The 16,794-nt window shown below is 51.8% G+C and overlaps 1 protein-coding gene across 2 annotated transcripts in view; it reads left to right on the top strand.

The window, feature by feature from the left end:
* Positions 1-214: 214 nt before the first annotated feature.
* The window catches only part of PPARD (peroxisome proliferator activated receptor delta), an 85,565-nt gene continuing 68,985 nt past the window's right edge, over positions 215-16,794 (top strand). The window contains exon 1 of one of the 2 annotated variants that reach the window (XM_065912340.1): positions 215-355. The gene's annotated coding sequence lies outside the window, so the exon portion shown is untranslated. The remainder of the gene's footprint in view (positions 356-16,794) is intronic. The other variant, XM_065912337.1, reaches the window with a different exon arrangement.

Genomic DNA, 16,794 nt, shown 5'->3' on the forward strand with positions numbered 1-16,794 from the left:
CGTGTCTTACCGGTCCTGGAGCTTCCGCCTCGGCTCCTCCCTGGGCACCAGAGGGCGCTGCAGGTGGGCCCGGCGCCGCGTGCGGTGGGCGGAGCGGCAGAGTCAGGGGGCGGATTCCAGGCGTGCGGTGATTGGCCGCGACCGAAGCGGAAGGGGGCGTGGAAAATAGGGGGCGGGGACCAGAGGCCTGGTGACGTCGCGCTGGCGGGGGCGGGGCCGGGCAGCGCAGCGTGTGACGCCGCGGCTGCCGCGCGGAGCCGGGGATTAATGGGAAAAGTTTTGGCAGGAGCCGGAGGCGCCTGCGGAGCCTGTGGGACGGCGGCGGCGGCGGCGGCGCGGGGGGCAGCCGGGACAGGTCAGTCCGGGTCCTGGGAAGTGGGTCGGCGGAGCGGCGGAGGCAGGAGAGCCGCGGGCCCGGGCTGAGGCGAGCCGCGAGCCTGGTGCGCGAGGCCCGGCGGGGAGGAGAGTGCGGGGCGAGAGGCGCAGGGGGTCCATCGACCCGGCGGCCGTCGCTTCCCGTCGCTCGGGCCCGGGCGGGCCGCGGCTGTCCGTGGCTCTCCGGGCACCCCGCCCCGCTGCCGCTGCGCCCCCAGCCTTTGGACGCCCGTCGCTTGTCGAGCCCGAACTGTGGGCCTCCTCCCCTCGACCCCCAGACTTCTGCGGCCCCTTCTGGGCCTCGTGTCTTCGCCTCTTCCCACTCCTGTGTTCTAAGAGCCGGCGTCTCAGGCTCTGGGTCCCCTCCCACCCCTGCCTCTCATCTTTTTCTCCATCCCTTCTCTGATGTCCCCAAAGCCTTGACCCTCTTTGCCCAGGGTCTCCTTGGAGAGCTTCTCTGCCCTCCCCCGCCTCATCATCCCGTTCTTCGTCCTCCTATCCTTGCCTTCCCCGTCTTTGCTCTCTTGCCCCATCCCGGTCCTCTCTTTCCCCCAGTTGCCTGCCCTTCCCCCCCCTCCCCGCCCCAGTATTACTCCTCCCCCACAGCTTTCCCACCTTGTTACTTGGCTTTTTCAGCCCATGCCTTCAATCCCTGTCTACCTAAGCCTTTCCTGCCCTGGTTCCCCGCAGAAGCCCGTTGGTTTTTTTTTGCCCCACTCTCAGGATTTCTTTCTAGTCAATCCTGTCCCCTGCATTCCTGTCATCCACCTCCCCTTCCCTCCCAGTTCCTTGCCTCTGCTTCTGGGAGAAGCATTGAGCTCCAAACACTACTTTGTTTCCCATGGCCCACAGATGAGATCCCCGTGGGGTAGGGTGTGCAGCCCCTTGATTGAAGTAAGGCTCTGAATGTCTGAGGTGAATATAACGTGTGTCTGTGTGGGAGAATTTACTCGGGTGTTGCGTCGGGGATAATGTCCGATTTATAGATCATTTTCCCAGTCTCAGCTGAGTACTTCCCCTTTATGGGTTTGTTGACTTCCAGGAACCCTTGAGGAGAGACCAGCCGCTGAATTGGGTGTGTGCCAGGGATAGTTGGAGGCCTCATCCAACTCTTTTCCCCTTCCAGGAAACAGGGCTTTGTGGCTTTACACTCTGGACATATTATACACATTTAAGCCATGATACCCCAGCCTGTCTCTGCCCTTCCTCCTGCCCTCCACCCCATGCCCCATCCCAGGGAGCTAAGAGAAGTCTCCAGAGAATGCCTGTGGACCTCAACCTGTTTTCTCTGTACTGACTCCAGAACATTTTCTTCCTGTTCAAGTTTTGAAATAGATTGCCAGCCTGATAGCCCTGAGGCTGGCAGGTATCTATCCCTCTTGTTATTGGTGGCTCAAACCACCTGCTGATCTTTCCCTCACGCATCTCTTAACCCACTGAGTGAATGTGTTCTGGGCTTCTGATGTCAAATCACTGAGCAGGTTCTCCTGAAGGTTTTTCTCCTTCTGTTTTCCTTGGGAGCTTCATTTCCTGTGGCTCCAAGAGGGAGGCTGACACTGAGGTTCTGTTCCTTTTGCCCAGGCGTAGCCAAGGCTATCAGGTCGTATCTGCCCAAGCAGTTTGTGGGTCTGCTTTAGGAAGACAGTGCCAGGAGCTTGCCTTGCTTCCAGTCACAGGCATCGTCCTCTCTGGGGCTGGAGAACCCACCATGTTCGTGCTGCATCTGGATGTTTAACCTTCTTGCCAAGGTGAAAGTTCGTCACAAATGTGTTGAGTTTGAGCTCCTTTATTTGGTGTTAGTCCTCTTGGGGACTCGGGAGATGTTCAGGAAATAACATATCCTCTGTTTCTGTCCAGTCTGATCTTGAAGGATTCTGAAAGTGTGACCCACTCGCAGGTTCAAAAATGAAAGCCTGTTGTTTCACCTGGCTCTGGGTTTCTGGGTCTCCTCTTTTGAGGATCGTGCTCTCTACCTTTGAGCCAGAATTGAATACAGAATTGGCAGCCTTCAGGAACTGTGATGGAGAGCCAACTGAATCAGCCAGACCAAACTTTAAAGTTTTGGAGCCCTCCTGTGCACAGACCCTTTTCTGTGAGAGGAATAGGGCTGTGGAAGGCTGAGCCAGTCCCCTTTCCCAGACAGCACTAGGGGAAGGATTTGGGCAGACAGGACCAAAAGGGGTCCCTTGTTGCTATAGAAAACACCCCTCTGGTGAGTCCTGATGAAGTTGGGGTCGTGTGTTTGGTGGTCCTTTCGTCCATCCTCTGGCTCCCCAGGACTTCATCCAACTCTTTTGAGCTGTTTGCTGCTGCTCTGCCTGCTTACCCATTGGTAGCACTCTCCACCGAGGCGGCCAGTGAGAAGGGCTCGAGAGGAAGTCAGGCCTGGTTTTTGGGGAGCAGCTTGGGCACCAGCAGCTCCGGCCGGATAGCATCTTGCAGTTTGTGCACCCGGTCGTCTTCTGTGTAGGTAGTCGTGATTATCCAGGACCGAGTGCCCGTGATGTTTGCAGAGCTCGGCAGACAGGCCGCTGACCTTGTCCCACAGATAGGGTCGCCCAGCAGCCCTTAGCTCAGTGACCCGCTCTGTTCGGCTGCCTTTCTCCTCACTTCTCCACTCCTGCTTTCCTCCTCCGTGCACGCAGGAAGAGTTGCCGCCACACAGCCTTCCAGTCCTACCTGTGGTCCCTCAGAGTCCGCTCCCCAGGGCCTGGTGAGAGGACAGCCAGTGTTGGGCGCTGGCCTGGGAAGCTCGTCGACCTCTTTTTTGGACAGAATGCCGCTGTCCTGGCCGTTGTGCAAGCTGTCCCCAGGGCCTGCGGCTCCCGGCGTGTCCTGGGATGGTGCAGCTTCTCTCAGGAGGGGCTGGCCCTTTCGCTGCTAAAGGCTTCAGCTGCCTTCTGTCACTGAGCCCCACCTCCTCGGGTGCTACCTGCAGGCTGGGAAACTAAACTACGCGGTCTTCCTCTGTGCCTTTGGATCCGGAGGGAGGAGCCACTCGCAGCAGCCGAGTTTGGTGATGTCAGGAGAGCTGGGCACATACTTGAGCCTGGCAGGGAGAAAACAGCCCCTTGCATCAGGTTTCAGTTACCCGGGTCTTCTTCCATGGCACATGGTTCTTGGCCTTCATGGCTCAGAGGCTGGTGATGAGGGTGTGACTCCAGTGCTGTCTCCACTGGGCTGTGATCAAGGAATCAAGTATGACTCAGGGCATCTCCGCTGCCACCCGTGGGGAGTGTTGGACTCCGGCTTCTTCCTCACCTTGCCAGCTCCTCCCACCCACCTGGTAGAAGCAGTAAAGCCGGTGTCTGCTGACTTGGAAATGAGCAGATGACTTCCAGGATTGGGAAATATTTGCTGACTCAGGCTCAGAATCACAACATCTCAGGGTGTGTGTCAGTGACAGAGAAGGAGCCAGGTTGCCCTGGGAGCACCCTCTGAGCCCTCATGTTTCATTATAATGTATCAGAGCTGTTTTTCTGACGCCCTGTGTCTCTCAGTTAAAGATGGGGGGTTTCTTTCTCTCCTGAAGCCTTGTGCGGTGTTTTGGGGTATGTACATGGTACTCACGCAGTGGCTTCTGTTCACCAACAGATGAGGACAGATGCACCAAAGAGGTAATCCTGTCTTTCTTGCCTCGGGTCTTCTGACAACTGATGGATGTGATTTCTCTAGTGTGGGGTCCCAGATCCCAGGCCCCTGTCACTGCATCTGGTACTGACAGTAATTAATTAATTATTGAATCTGTGGCTTACATGGTTTTTTTGAGGAGCATTAAGGTTTTCACCTTTACACTCACTGAAACATAAATTCCACAAGGGAGAGGTCTTATTTTATTTCCTGTTGTGTCTAGGACAGTGTCTGGTACAGAGGAGATGCTAAGTTAATATTGAATGAATAAAGATACAGACTTTCTTCTCTGTCCATGTGGGTGCCAGGCCACAATGATGGTGTGCATCTTTCTCTTTCATTTATGCAACAAACATTTTTGAGTGCCTGCTGTGTGCCAAGTGTGTTACTAGGCACTTGGAAAATGATGATGGTAAGAAATCAGATTCTGTCCCTGTTCATGGGTCTGTAGTTTGCTGGCATGTATGCGAGAGCTGGGCGTGATACGTAGAATTGTTTCTAACATCTCTGCTGGGATATCAGGTCCTCAGGAGAGTCAGAACAATGCTCCGCACTTCCCATCGCTGTTTCCCTTTTTGGCTCTCAGGATGCCTGGCAGGTTTTGTAAACTCTCATAAGGGGAACACCATGGAATTCGATGTTAATTGTCCCAACTATCTGGGAAGCCTGGCCATGATGGGGTCTCTGCTCGGGGCCAGGGGAATGTGGGGCTCCTGTTTGATTTGTTTTAATCTCAGAAGCTCAGTAGTTTTAATAGCTGTTTATGGGTTTCACTTCCCTTTCTCTGCCTTTAACACTCCATGGGTTTTCCTGTTGCCAAACAGGGTGCTGAGCTCATGTGTCTGTCAGTCTGTGGGGGTCAGGCTGTTTGTGGATCTTGCAGGAAGGTCTCAGGCGAGGGCCCCTCCTATTAATCCAACACCAAGTCTTTTTCTCTGAAGGAAATGTGAATGTGGAAGGAGGAGGATTGGGGAGGACTTCTGAGGTTCTCTGGGAGAAGGCAGAGAGAAAAGTTCCCAATAATCAGGGAGAATTGCTGCGTTGACTTGATTTGCTTGGTCATTTGTTTGAGCAGCAGCTCGCCACAGTGGCAGCTATTGTCCATGTCCAGGGTCAGTTGTCCTGTTCATCTCTTAACTTTGAGCTCCCAGCCCCAGCCGGAAGTTTTCTTTCTCAGTTTCCACTGGCAAAGATGAGGCTGTAGGTTTATCAGATTTTTCAGTGTTAATCTCAAAAAACTGGTGTTGTCATCTTAGTCTTTCCCACCTCAGGCACTTTTTTGGGGCCAGATGCTGTGACAGATGATTTCAGACATGGTCCTTGGCTGTCCCCATGACCTGGACATATGCATAAAAACGTGTTTTGAACACTGAGAGCCAGTGAGTACTAAAAACATGTGCCGTACAAGGACAGTCATTGATAGGAGTGAGTCATCCGTGAGGGTTGGCTTTGTCCCTAAAGAAACTGGGCATCAGATTGGAAGGAAGCTGGTTTATTCTGAAGTCAGCTTCATGCTATTAAAAATTGTTAAGGACGTCATGAACTTTTGTTTACTGTATTGGAAGTTAAAACCAAGGCAGTTTAAAAAATTACTAATTTATGAATTCATTTAATATAATAATAAAACCATTACATTTATCATAAATAACATTTTTAATGAAAAATAACTATTTTCCAAAACAAAAATGTTGAGAGGAGGGACATTGTTTTACATTTTTGCTAATGTCTGTTTTAATAGAAGAGAGCTGGATTCTCACAGCTATTTCTGTGTTCAGTCTCTTGAAGTACAGTCTCAGTTGAAGAATATGAAGAAAATCTGGCCTCATACAGATAGGTAATTGAGAAAGAGAAGCGTATTTTAATAGCTCTTGCAGATAATTATGAATATTCTTTTATATTGTACCCAAACTGGACAAGTGGTAGTTTCTTAAAGGTTAGTTGAAATGTGGAGACTGAAACCTTATCAACAAACTTCTCATACTTTGTGACATTTATAATCCGTTGGCCCATCTTGCACTTCGAATGGATCTTTTATTTTGGTCTTTGGAAAATATTGGTTCACTGAGTTATATATATTTTCTAAGTGTTGACATATTTCATTTTATAACATCAGTAAATCATGTTCAGACCATTGATTTTATCCTTCAAGTATTGGGAAGCTGTGAAGCTCACAGTGGTGGATACAAGTTTTCTATAATGTAAATTTTTTCTTGAAAGCTAGATTTCTTATTGTTGGTAACACACTGTCAGTTTCTTTTCTTGAAGTGACAGCTCACTTCATTTTCAAGAAAAAGTTTGTTAAATACCCAGTCTAAATAATCATAATTTATTTGGCTGTTATTCTTTTCTTTCAAGTTAAAATGGTACTTTATGAAAGAAAACAAAAGTGGCTAGTTTAGCTTGCAACTCAAACAGTTGCCCAATTGCTTTTCTTTGGAACAGTCTTGGAACTCCTGATTTGTTGTAAAGGATATTTAAAAGACATGTACTTGGGACGTCCCTGGTGGTCCAGTGATTAAGACTCCTCTCTTCCACTGCAGGGGGCACAGGTTCAATTCCTGGTTGGGGAACTAAGGCCATGCATGCCTTGTGGCACAGCCTAAAAAAAGAAGACATGCACTCAAGGGGCATGATTTAATAAAGTTAGTTTTTTTATTGGTTCATCTAGGACATTCTTAAGTGAAATTGGCACATTATTATTTTTCATGATTCTGTGGTTTGACTGGGCTCAGCTGGGTAATTCTAACTTGGGGTCTCTCATGTTGCTGTAGTCAAGTGGAGACCAAGGCAGGAGTCATCTGAATGCCCAGCTGGGCTGGATGTCCACACTGGCTGACTCACATGGCACTTGATGCTCGGTTTTGACTAGGGTCCCTACACGGGGCCTCTGCATGTGCCCTGTGCCTCTCATGATATGGCAGCTGTTCTGAGCAGAAATCTAGAAAGACTGAGTGTATTGAGAGATACAGGCAGGGTTTCTTAGGGCCTCGCCTTGGAAGTCACATAATGTCACTTTGTGTTTTCTTGGTCATCGAACCAGTTCAGATTCAGGAGAGGGCTGCACAGGGGTGTGAACAACAGGACACATGGTTCACTGGGAGGGAGAGAGGGCTCCATGGAGGCAGGTATCTCTTTTTTTAGCATTCCTTCTGAGAGGTAACCTGGCCTGTAGATGAATACTCACAGGAGAAAAGTGTGTTTTCTCAGCATTTCCATTTCTGGAAACCACTGTTAGGAAACTTCTAGTAGCTTGATAGATGTCATTGAATACCAGGTGAGGAAATCTGTACCCCATGTTCTTTAGGCAATGGGTGACTGCCGATGGTTTTAGAGCATGGAGTCATTATGTTAATATTGCACAAAGGTTGATTAGATGGAGAAAGAATGAAGGTAGAGAGGTTAGGTAGGAGATTACTACAGTAGTCTTAAGTATGAGGAAATTCTTCCTCATGTATAATCTGAGTTCCTCTGGTTGCTGTTGAAATTAATTGATTTTGAGCTGCCAGCCACACAGATTAAGTTCACAGAGCCTGGGTGGAGTAACACGCATACACACGCATACACACACATTGTTTAGGAGTGCTGATATACCAGAGAGGCTAAAGGGCTCACAAAAGTTAGAAGGCAACTGAATTTAGGTTTTATTGGCAAGACACATTAAAAAGTTCTTCATAGTTTATCAGATAAGAAGCAGGAAAGATAAAGTTTCATGTGTCACGCTGACAGTTTCAGTATCCCTGACCAAGAGGGAGTGAGGAAGAGAGTGAGAAGAAGGGGACAAGTGAAAGGATGGGAGGGAGAGGGATGAAGAGGGGGAAGGAAGAGGGCTGCGGGGGGGAGGGGGGGTGGAAACAGCAAACAGAGACGGAGGAACTGCTTGAGACCCAGCTAAGACTGCTCTCACGGGTCTCCAGCCTTAGGGGCAGGGGCTGGCTGCTTCCGCAGTTCTCGGGGCCCTGGCTGCCGAGCTCAAGCACCTCATGCCCTTGACCTGTCTCTGTGGCTCTTTCTGTCCGAGAAGACGCCCGGGGAAGGGCTGGAGCGGCATTAGTGTTGGGCAGAGCTGGATGTGACTTCTAGTGCTCAGGGTGTGGGGTTGTGACTTGGAGACTGAGGAGCCTCCCTAAGTGCTGGGTTCTCCGGGGCACTGTGCTCAGGAGGAAGTGGTTTCCTGCACCAGCCCTTCCCCCACTGACAGGCGTCTTCATCTGCTCCTCAGTAGTTCCTGGAGTTTGGGGCAGTATGTGGCCCTTCTTCTCCTTTCATGTCCCATCTGCAAAGCCTGACTTCTCCCAGGCCTTGGTGTCATCTCAGCAGCTCTCCCGAGACCCTTCCCGAATTATCTACAGCTCATAGCAATGCAGCTTTGAAAGAGATCCCCCACGAGACGGATCCTGAAGGGAGTCTCCCAGGTGTTACGGGAAAATGACCCTATGTTTAAGTTCATTTCTTTATTATTGTATTGTTCAGTTCAGTCACTCAGTCGTGTCCGACTCCTTGCGCCCCATGAATCGCAGCATGCCAGGCCTCCCTGTCCATCACCAACTCCCAGAGTTTACTCACATTCATGTCCATCGAGTTGGTGATGCCATCCAGCCATCTCATCGTCTGTCGTCCCCTTCTCCTCCTGCCCCCAATTGTATTGTTAGGGACCTAAAAACAGATTTTTGTTGCTTTCCTTTGTAACCTGCTATGACTCTCTGGTCCTTATCTTATGACTGCTTTTGGCACTTCCTTCATCCAAGAATTGTGACCTCAGTGGCCCAGAGTTTCTTGGCTACTGCGCCGCTGGAAGCACAAGCCAGCTCTGCTCGCCTGCCGGCAGTGAGGGCCAGACAAGCTGCTCTGCGTACACACAAGCAGGCCTGCTTGCCTCCCAGACAGGCCGTCCTTGAACTTGCCAGAACCCAGAGCTCACTGATCATCCCTTTTTCCAAACAGGCAGGCCAGGTGTGCCTTTACCGTTTCCCTTAATCCCATAAAGCATTCCTTGCTTGTGGCTGTCACTCTGCTTCCTTCACCTCCAGTGCTGTTTTCTCTGGCGTCGGGTTTCTCAGCCCCAGCACTGTAGACATTTTGGGCTGGTGCCTCTTTGCTGTATGGGCTGTCTGCATGTTGTAGCGCATCAAGCGTCATCCCTGACTTCTACCCACTAGATGCCAGTTTTACCCCCCCAACCTTGGTGAAAACCTGAAATGTCTCCAGACATTGCTACATGTCCCCTTGGGACAAAGTCAGCCCTGGTTAAGAACCACTCCTCTGTCATTTCCCTACTAAATATTTTTAGCCAGCTGGGTCCACTGGTGACCCAGTGGATCAATAAAACCCATGAGATAAGCATATCGTTCTTACAGTGGAAATTTATCATCCTCAGTCACCTCCCTGAGCCCTTGAAGGCTTTGAGGGGAATGAGCAGCACATTCCAACCAAGAAACCGTGTGGTGCTACACAGCAGAGGGACCGCTTCCCGGGTTTAAAGCCGTATCCTGGGGCAGCTGTGTTTCTCTTGCTTTGTCTCTCCGTGTCTTTTGATGTCTGGGCAGAAGCCACCTTGCTGTGACTCCCAGAGGTGCCATGTGGAGCAGAGTGGGTAATATGCAGTGTTCGGACTGACTTTAACCTGGCCCTTCCTGGCATCAGATATCACCAGCTGATCTGGAACCTCTCTCTAGACTCACATGGGTTCTCACAGCCCTCTTCCCAAGTCAGGTCTCGTGGGAGAAAACTTACCTGCCATCCCAATCACTGCAGACGGTGATTGCAGCCATGAAATTAAAAGACGCTTACTCCTTGGAAGGAAAGTTATGACCAACCTAGATAGCATATTAAAAAGCAGAGACATTACTTTGCCAACAAAGGTCCATCTAGTCAAGTCTGTGGTTTTTCTAGTGGTCATGTATGGATGTGAAAGTAGGCCTGTGAGGAAAGTTGAGTGCCGAAAAATTGATGCTTTTGAACTGTGGTGTTGGAGAGGATTCTTGAGAGTCCCTTGGACTGCAAGGAGATCCAACCAGTCCATCCTAAGGGAGATCAGTCCTGGGTGTTCATTGGAAGGACTGGTGCTGAAGCTGAAACTCCAATACTGTGGCCACCTCATGTGAAGAGTTGACTCATTGGAAAAGACCCTGATGCTGGGAGGGATTGGGGGCAGGAGGAGAAGGGGACAACAGAGGGTGAGATGGCTGGATGGCATCACTGACTCGATGGACATAGGTTTGGGTAGACTCCGGGAGTTGGTGATGGACAGGGAGGCCTGGCATGCTGTGGTTCATGAGGTCGCAAAGAGTCAGACACGACTGAGTGACTGAACTGAACTGAACTGAATCCCAATCTTGAGCTTGTTCATCTGGCCAGATCATTTCCTTGCAGTTACCCCTCCTTTAGAGGCTTTCAGGACAGTCCAGAGACCGTGCTAGGTTCCCTTGATCCTCAGCATGTGCATCCTGAGATGGACTTCTGCGTGGTCCCCCGGGGACTTCAGGTTGGAGAAGAGAAAACTACCCTTCCCTTCTAAGAAGGCCCTCCAAAGGCCGAAGTGTTCAGTTGCATTAAAATAAGTCCCGGCCCCCCTAATAGCATGCAGTCAGAGCAAGAGAAGGACCCTGACCTAGGACCTTGCCAAGACTCCAGATCTGACTCTTCTTTCCTGCAGACCATTGGTCTGCATTTCTTCCAAACGCTCGGCACCTGTCTTCCCTGGTGGTGGGCTGGGTAATGGCCCCCAGAGATACTCAGCCCATAAGCCCTGGGCCCTGTGGGCGCTGCCTTATGTGGCAAAATGGGTTTTTCAGGTAAGGATCTTGAGATGGGGCGATTATCCTGGCTTACCTCCCTTCCAGGTGGTAAAGAACCTGCCTGCCAGTGCAGCAGATGTAGGAGATGCTGGTTCAGTCCCTGGGTCAGGAAGACCCTCTGGAGAAGGAAATGGCAACCCACTCCAGTATTCCTGCCTGGAGAATCCCATGGACAGAGGAGTCTGGTGGGCTGCCGTCCGTAGGGGCGCATAGAGTCGGACATGACTGAGCGCACAGCACACACATCCTGATGGGCCCTAAGTGCAGCCTCAAGTGTCCTTCGAAGAGGGAGGCAAAGGGAACTCTGGTACAAAAGGCGAGTGACCACGGCAGCAGGATGCTCTGCTGCTGGCTCCAAGGATGGGGGAAGAGGCCAAGGAATGCTCGGAATGCAGCTGTGTAAGCTAGAAAAGGCCAGGAAACAAATGCTCCCCTAGAACCTCTGGAGGAAGTACGGCCCGCCAGTACCTTGATTTTGGTCCAGTGAAACTAATTTTGGTTTTTTGACCTTCAGAATCCTAAGAGAATAAATGTTTTGTTTTAAGCCACAGAGTTTGTGGTGATTTGTTAAAGTGGCAACAGGAAACTACTGCAGGGCTTATCCATCTCCAAGCACAGGTAGTGACTTGGCTGACCCTTGTTCTTATTCTGAGGCAGTTGTAGAGAGTCCCTTTCATGGTACTTGGAGATTCTAGGTCCAGCCTTTTTGCAAACTAATATTTAAAGCAATGTGCTGTCTGTAGCTCAGTCGGTAGAGTCTGCCTGCAGTGCAGGAGACCTGAATTCAATCCCTGGGTTGGGAAGGTCCCCTGGAGAAGGAAATGGCAACCCACTCCAGTATCCTGGCCTGGAAAATCTCATGGACAGAGGAGCCTGGTGGGCTGCAGTCCATGGGGTCGCAAAGAATGGGGCACGACTGAGTGAATAATACTTACTTACTTACTGTCTGGGGGAACCTTTTCGGGAGTTCTTGGGAGCAAAAGAGAAGGTTTCAGATAGATAATATGTGCTCCTTGCTTTTAGAACTCACCCCACACCTTCATTCAGACTGTTGAGGATCCAAGGTTAATTTAAATCTGACCCTGGTTCCCTCTTCCGCTCCACTCTTCTTCCTCCCATCCATCCAGTCGGTATTTACTGGGTCCCTGCTAGGTGCCAGGCTCTGTTCCAGGCACTGGGAATGAAGGAGTGAGCAAAACAGATAAACAGATCTCCTGCTCGCCTGGTGGTTGTGGTGGGGAAGGGGGAGGAGCCAGAATTAAGTAAATAGCATGTCAGATGGTGAGAAATGCTATATCAAAATATAAAGTAGGTAAGAGGTCGGGGCAGTTTCAAATAGAGGGCTTGAGGAAGGCCTCGCCGCGAAGGTAATATTTGAGCCAAAAGAGGAGAGTGAGCCAAGTGGGGGAAGAGTCTTAGAGGCAGAGGGAAAGGAAGTGCAAAGGCCCTGAGGCAGGAACCTGGCTGGTGTGTCAGAGGAGGAGCCAGGAGGTCAGGTGGCTAGAGCAGTGAGGGAGGAAGAGAATAGGAGAGGAGAAGAGAGGCATGCCTGGGGCCAAAGCCACCCACCTGAAATGCTGTAGAAGTTCCTCCAGGCGGGCCCTCCTCTCTTCCTCCCTCCCTCCCTCCCTCCCTCCCTCCCCCCTCCCCACCTCCCTGCCTTTGGGTCTGGTCCTCAGTCCCTTTCTGTAGAACGCTTGTCACTTCATGCCAGTGGAATAGCAGCAGGCAGACAGAGCTTCAAATGCTAGAAGAGGGAGAAAGCACCTTCCTGTTTCTGAATAATAAAAGCAGCTGTGTGCTGAGGAAGGCAGGGCTGGGTGGCCCCTGAGGGTCCTCCCTCCTCTCCTCCAGGCCCCGAGGCTGCTGCCCGCCCGGCTCCGCCACCTTCCTGGTGTGGAGCCGGCCACCTCGAATGCTTTCTAATGTTTTCTTAACAGCCCCTCGCCTCCCAGCCCTTCCCCGCCCAGAGCTGCACCTCAGCCTGCCTCTGTCCCTGCGCTCAGCTGGGTGGGTGCCTGGAGGCTGCCAGGGGGAGGGGGGCATGCGAGCTGGGCCCCTGCCTGTTTACACTGTCCCCAGGCCCCCAGCCTCACAGCCTCCGGGTCACAGCCGAGTCTCCCTCTCCTGGGAGTGGCCGTTCCAGACCTCAGGACTGTCTGCGCTCGGTCCTCACCAGGCAGCTGGGATTTCGAAGAATCAGATTCCAGAACGTCTAGTATGCCCAGCTTGAAGAGTCACTCTCCCTGGATAGTGACCCAGGACAGTTCTGGTGCTCCGGCAGCTTTCCAAAGTGACATTTTGTCAGCTTTGATGTCACTGGGAGGTCGGGTACAGACTGTCTTCACGGATTAAATCCTTCATGCGTACGTCCCTGATTTTAGAGTTAGTCCTAGATGACTCTGTAGAACCTGTTCTAAGTAATGGCACCATGGGACTTCGCTGGCAGTCCAGTGGTTGAGACTCCGTGCTTCCACTGCTGGGAGCATGGGTTTGATCCTTGGTCAGGGAACTAAGATCCTGCATGTCGTGGTACAGCCAAAAAGGATAAATAAATAAATAAATAATGGCACCAAATCAATTGCCATTGAGAGATGAGAAGTCAGATTGACCAATGATGACTTTGATTTCCCAAGAGAAAATCACTAGGTAAATAAATTCCCAAACTGCAGACTGCATCCAGTCAAAATTGTATTAATCCAGTCCTGTTTACATGCTGTTACCTTGTATGATTCCTGTGACTTCTTTTCTGGCTCTTTAACACCCCACTGTATTTACAGCACCTACTTATAGTTTGCCTCTTATAATCCTTGCAGTGGGTCACCTTTTAGAAAAATATTTTCTCTGTTTTTTAGCCCATTCCCTGACCCAGTGGACATATGTGCCCCCAGGCCTGCCTCTGCCCCTGCCAGCCCAGGGTGGCTTTGTCCTCTGCACCGCCAGGACCATGTGTTTTGGACTCACATTTGTGCTCCCGCCTGGGCACCTCGTGGAAAACCAGGGGTACCTCTCACGAGCAGCCTTCAGTACTCCTAGGGCTTTGCCCGTGTGCTGCTTTCTGTCTGCGGACTGCAGCCTGAACCTTGCCTTCCTTTCTGCTTTCTGCTTCCATTGTGAGAGAGAACCAGTCCATCCATCCTCTGCATGGATGAGTCAGACGCCTTGCTGAGTCACAGGGGAGCAGCCTGCCTTGCACGGTCATGTCAGTCCTGATGGGCGTTCACCAGCCACATCAAAGGTCTTCCCAGAAGCTGGCCACTTGCGGGGCCAGTGCCTTGTGCACAAAGGCTCACCAGGCACTTGCTGGATGGAAGGGAGACTGGATGGCCGGCCTGAGTGGCCCTCTGCCCACAGAGCGGCGCCCAGCCAGCCCACCACAGAGCCGTCTGGCGAGGCACCTCACGGGGAGCAGCCAGAAAGCTGCCGTGTTCCCTCTAGGATCCCTTTCCCCGTTGTTGCCTCTCCCTCTGGTTGAGGCTCAGTGGAAACAGCCGAGATTTCTGGCTTTGGTGGTTTCTCTCAATTGCCTCCTGCCTGCTCCCTGCACGGGGTGTCTAGTAAAGCTCCCTTCTCACACCCCTGGCTTAGCACCTGCTGAGGTGTATTATGGTGGGGTGACTGCCTGCAGGGTAGGCTCTGACGCTGACTGTGGCCTTGTCAAGAGCTGGGCTCACCTGTGTCTAAGCCCCTTCCATCCCCAGCAGACATCAGTAGATACCCAGCAGCTGAGTCGAATATGTGTTGAATACACTGTGCGCATCACATCCCGTCACGGTATCTTGTTTCATCGACACCTCCCTGAGAGGTAGAAGTCATTGTACCCTTTTACAGATGAGAGTGCTAAGGCTCAGACTGGTTAGGAAAGCTGCCCGAAGCGGCACAGCTAATAAGTGGCAGAGCTGAGATTTGAGCCCGGGGGACTGAAGCCTGCTTATTTGATCACCACGCAGCAGGGCCTCCGCTCAGAGGGGTGACTGGCCAAATCCAATTCTTCCACTTCGGAAAGTACCTGCCTGACCGGCCAGACTAATGTTGCCTTAGAGAACACTCCCTGCTTTCGAGCACAGCAGAGCCTCTTGTTGGTCACCAAGCAGAAGCAGAGCGTTGGCAGGCTGTGGGGCCCCCTGCAGAGCCTCATTTCAGGTCAGCGGGCAGCGGAGGCCCTGACTCAGTGACTCCCTGGATCTGCCCCAAGGCTGTGAGCAAGCCCCCTAGAATCGTAAGAATAACCAGCCAACTGTTGGGCCAGGCATGGACTTGTAGGAGCCGAAAGCAGTCCCTGCTCCAGTGACAAACCCGCCCGCTTTCAGCCAAGTGAAAGGTAAAAGAAGATGGCCCGCGTGTGCACACATGGAGAGAAGGGAGGGAGATTGCCCCTGTTCAGATGCTCCCTTGGGCCAGGCGTTACCCTACGGAGGAGCTCACTCCTCTCACACTATGGATATGGTGTACTGGATGAGGAGGTGTAGGTATAGGTAAAGGATCAGAGAAGCTGAACAACTCGCTCAAGTCACACGACTGACAAATGATAGAGCTGGGGTTGAGCCTTTTGAAGCCCGTGTTGTTCTCAGCTTAGTGACTCTGCCCTCCCTGCTCACGTCCCCTTAGCCTGGGCCTTCCGGGTGTGTATGGCTGAGTGCCAATTTGCATCAGCTGGCTGGAAGCAGAGGCAGAAGGGGACTCAGGGCTCCTGGCACCTGTCTTGCTCAGCAGCACTGGCCCTGCCTGCACCGGGAGAACGTCCCGGGCTCCAAGCAGCCGTGGCATTCCATTTTCCTCCTTTCTTGTACCTTGCCATCCCTGGTTTATTTTGGGAGAGCTATATTTATTTCTGCTCCCACTTCCTCACTGGAGGCAGGGGTTGGTGTGCAGGGAAGGTGTTGGGAATCAGAGAGGCGGCCTTGAGGGGCATCTCAGTGGGGGCCTTGGCTGGACCCTGGGGGCTGGGCCTTGATGGCCGCTCCTTCACCCAGCTGTAGGTGCAGGGGTTCTGGAGAGGGGACAGCCACACTCCTCATTTCTTTGACTTCTCAGAAGGGAATGGGCTTTCACCTAGAGCAGAGCAGGAAGGAAGTAGCATGTGGCACTCGCTGGCAGTGTCTGAGGATAAGAACTTTGAGGGCATATGAGGTGCTGGTTAAGAGCCAGACTGCTCAGGACTGTATTCTGGCTCTACTAGTGGCCTTGGGAAAGTTACGTTATCCCTGGATGGCTTTGCCATCTGTAGCTTGGGGGAGGTGACTATAGACCTTCCCCTCAGGGAGGACCTGAAGATTAAAATTGCCTTTAAAATTATATGCTGAGGCACAAAAGAGACATTCATTGAGTGTTTTGTTTTACTGGCCATACCACCTGGCTTAGTTTCCAGATCTTAGTTTCCTGATCAGGGATTGAACCCAGGCCCTGGCAGTTAGAGCATGGAGCCCTAACCCCTGGATCACCAGGGAGGTCCCACTCGCTGACTGCTGAGGGTTTTACTGTTAGCATATCTCTGGACTGTCAGCGTCCAACACCCTAGGGGATGCCAGTAAACACTGGTTGGACTCAACAGAACTTCAAGACTCTTGGGCTTCCTCTCTGCATCTGAGTGTTGGCTGGAGTGGGTGTTGACTCCTGTGGGACCTTGCTGGGTGATTCCCATGGCTGCTGCCTGAGGGTCACCCCCACGCTCCCCGGCCTGGGCCCTGGAGGAGGCAGCCAAGTCAGGTGAGGCATCGTCCAGCCTGAGGATGTCAGGGGCCCCCGGCCCTGTTTTTCCTTTTGTAGCTTTCTGAGGCTTTGGGGTATGAGCTCTGGCAGGGTTGGGCCCTATATCCTACAGGTGCAGTCACTGCTGGCCTGTTCTGGGTGGTTGGGCCTGAGGTTTTAGAGGAGGGGCTTGTCCACCAGCAAGCTGTTGAACTCGCTAGTAACAGTGAAAGACACCTTTGGAAACTTGTGTTTGGGGACTTAGGAATTAATCAGATGTAACCAATATTTGTGAGCTTCCCTTGTG

Source organism: Muntiacus reevesi, chromosome 20 (assembly GCF_963930625.1).
Source record: "Muntiacus reevesi chromosome 20, mMunRee1.1, whole genome shotgun sequence".
NCBI lineage: Eukaryota > Metazoa > Chordata > Mammalia > Artiodactyla > Cervidae > Muntiacus > Muntiacus reevesi.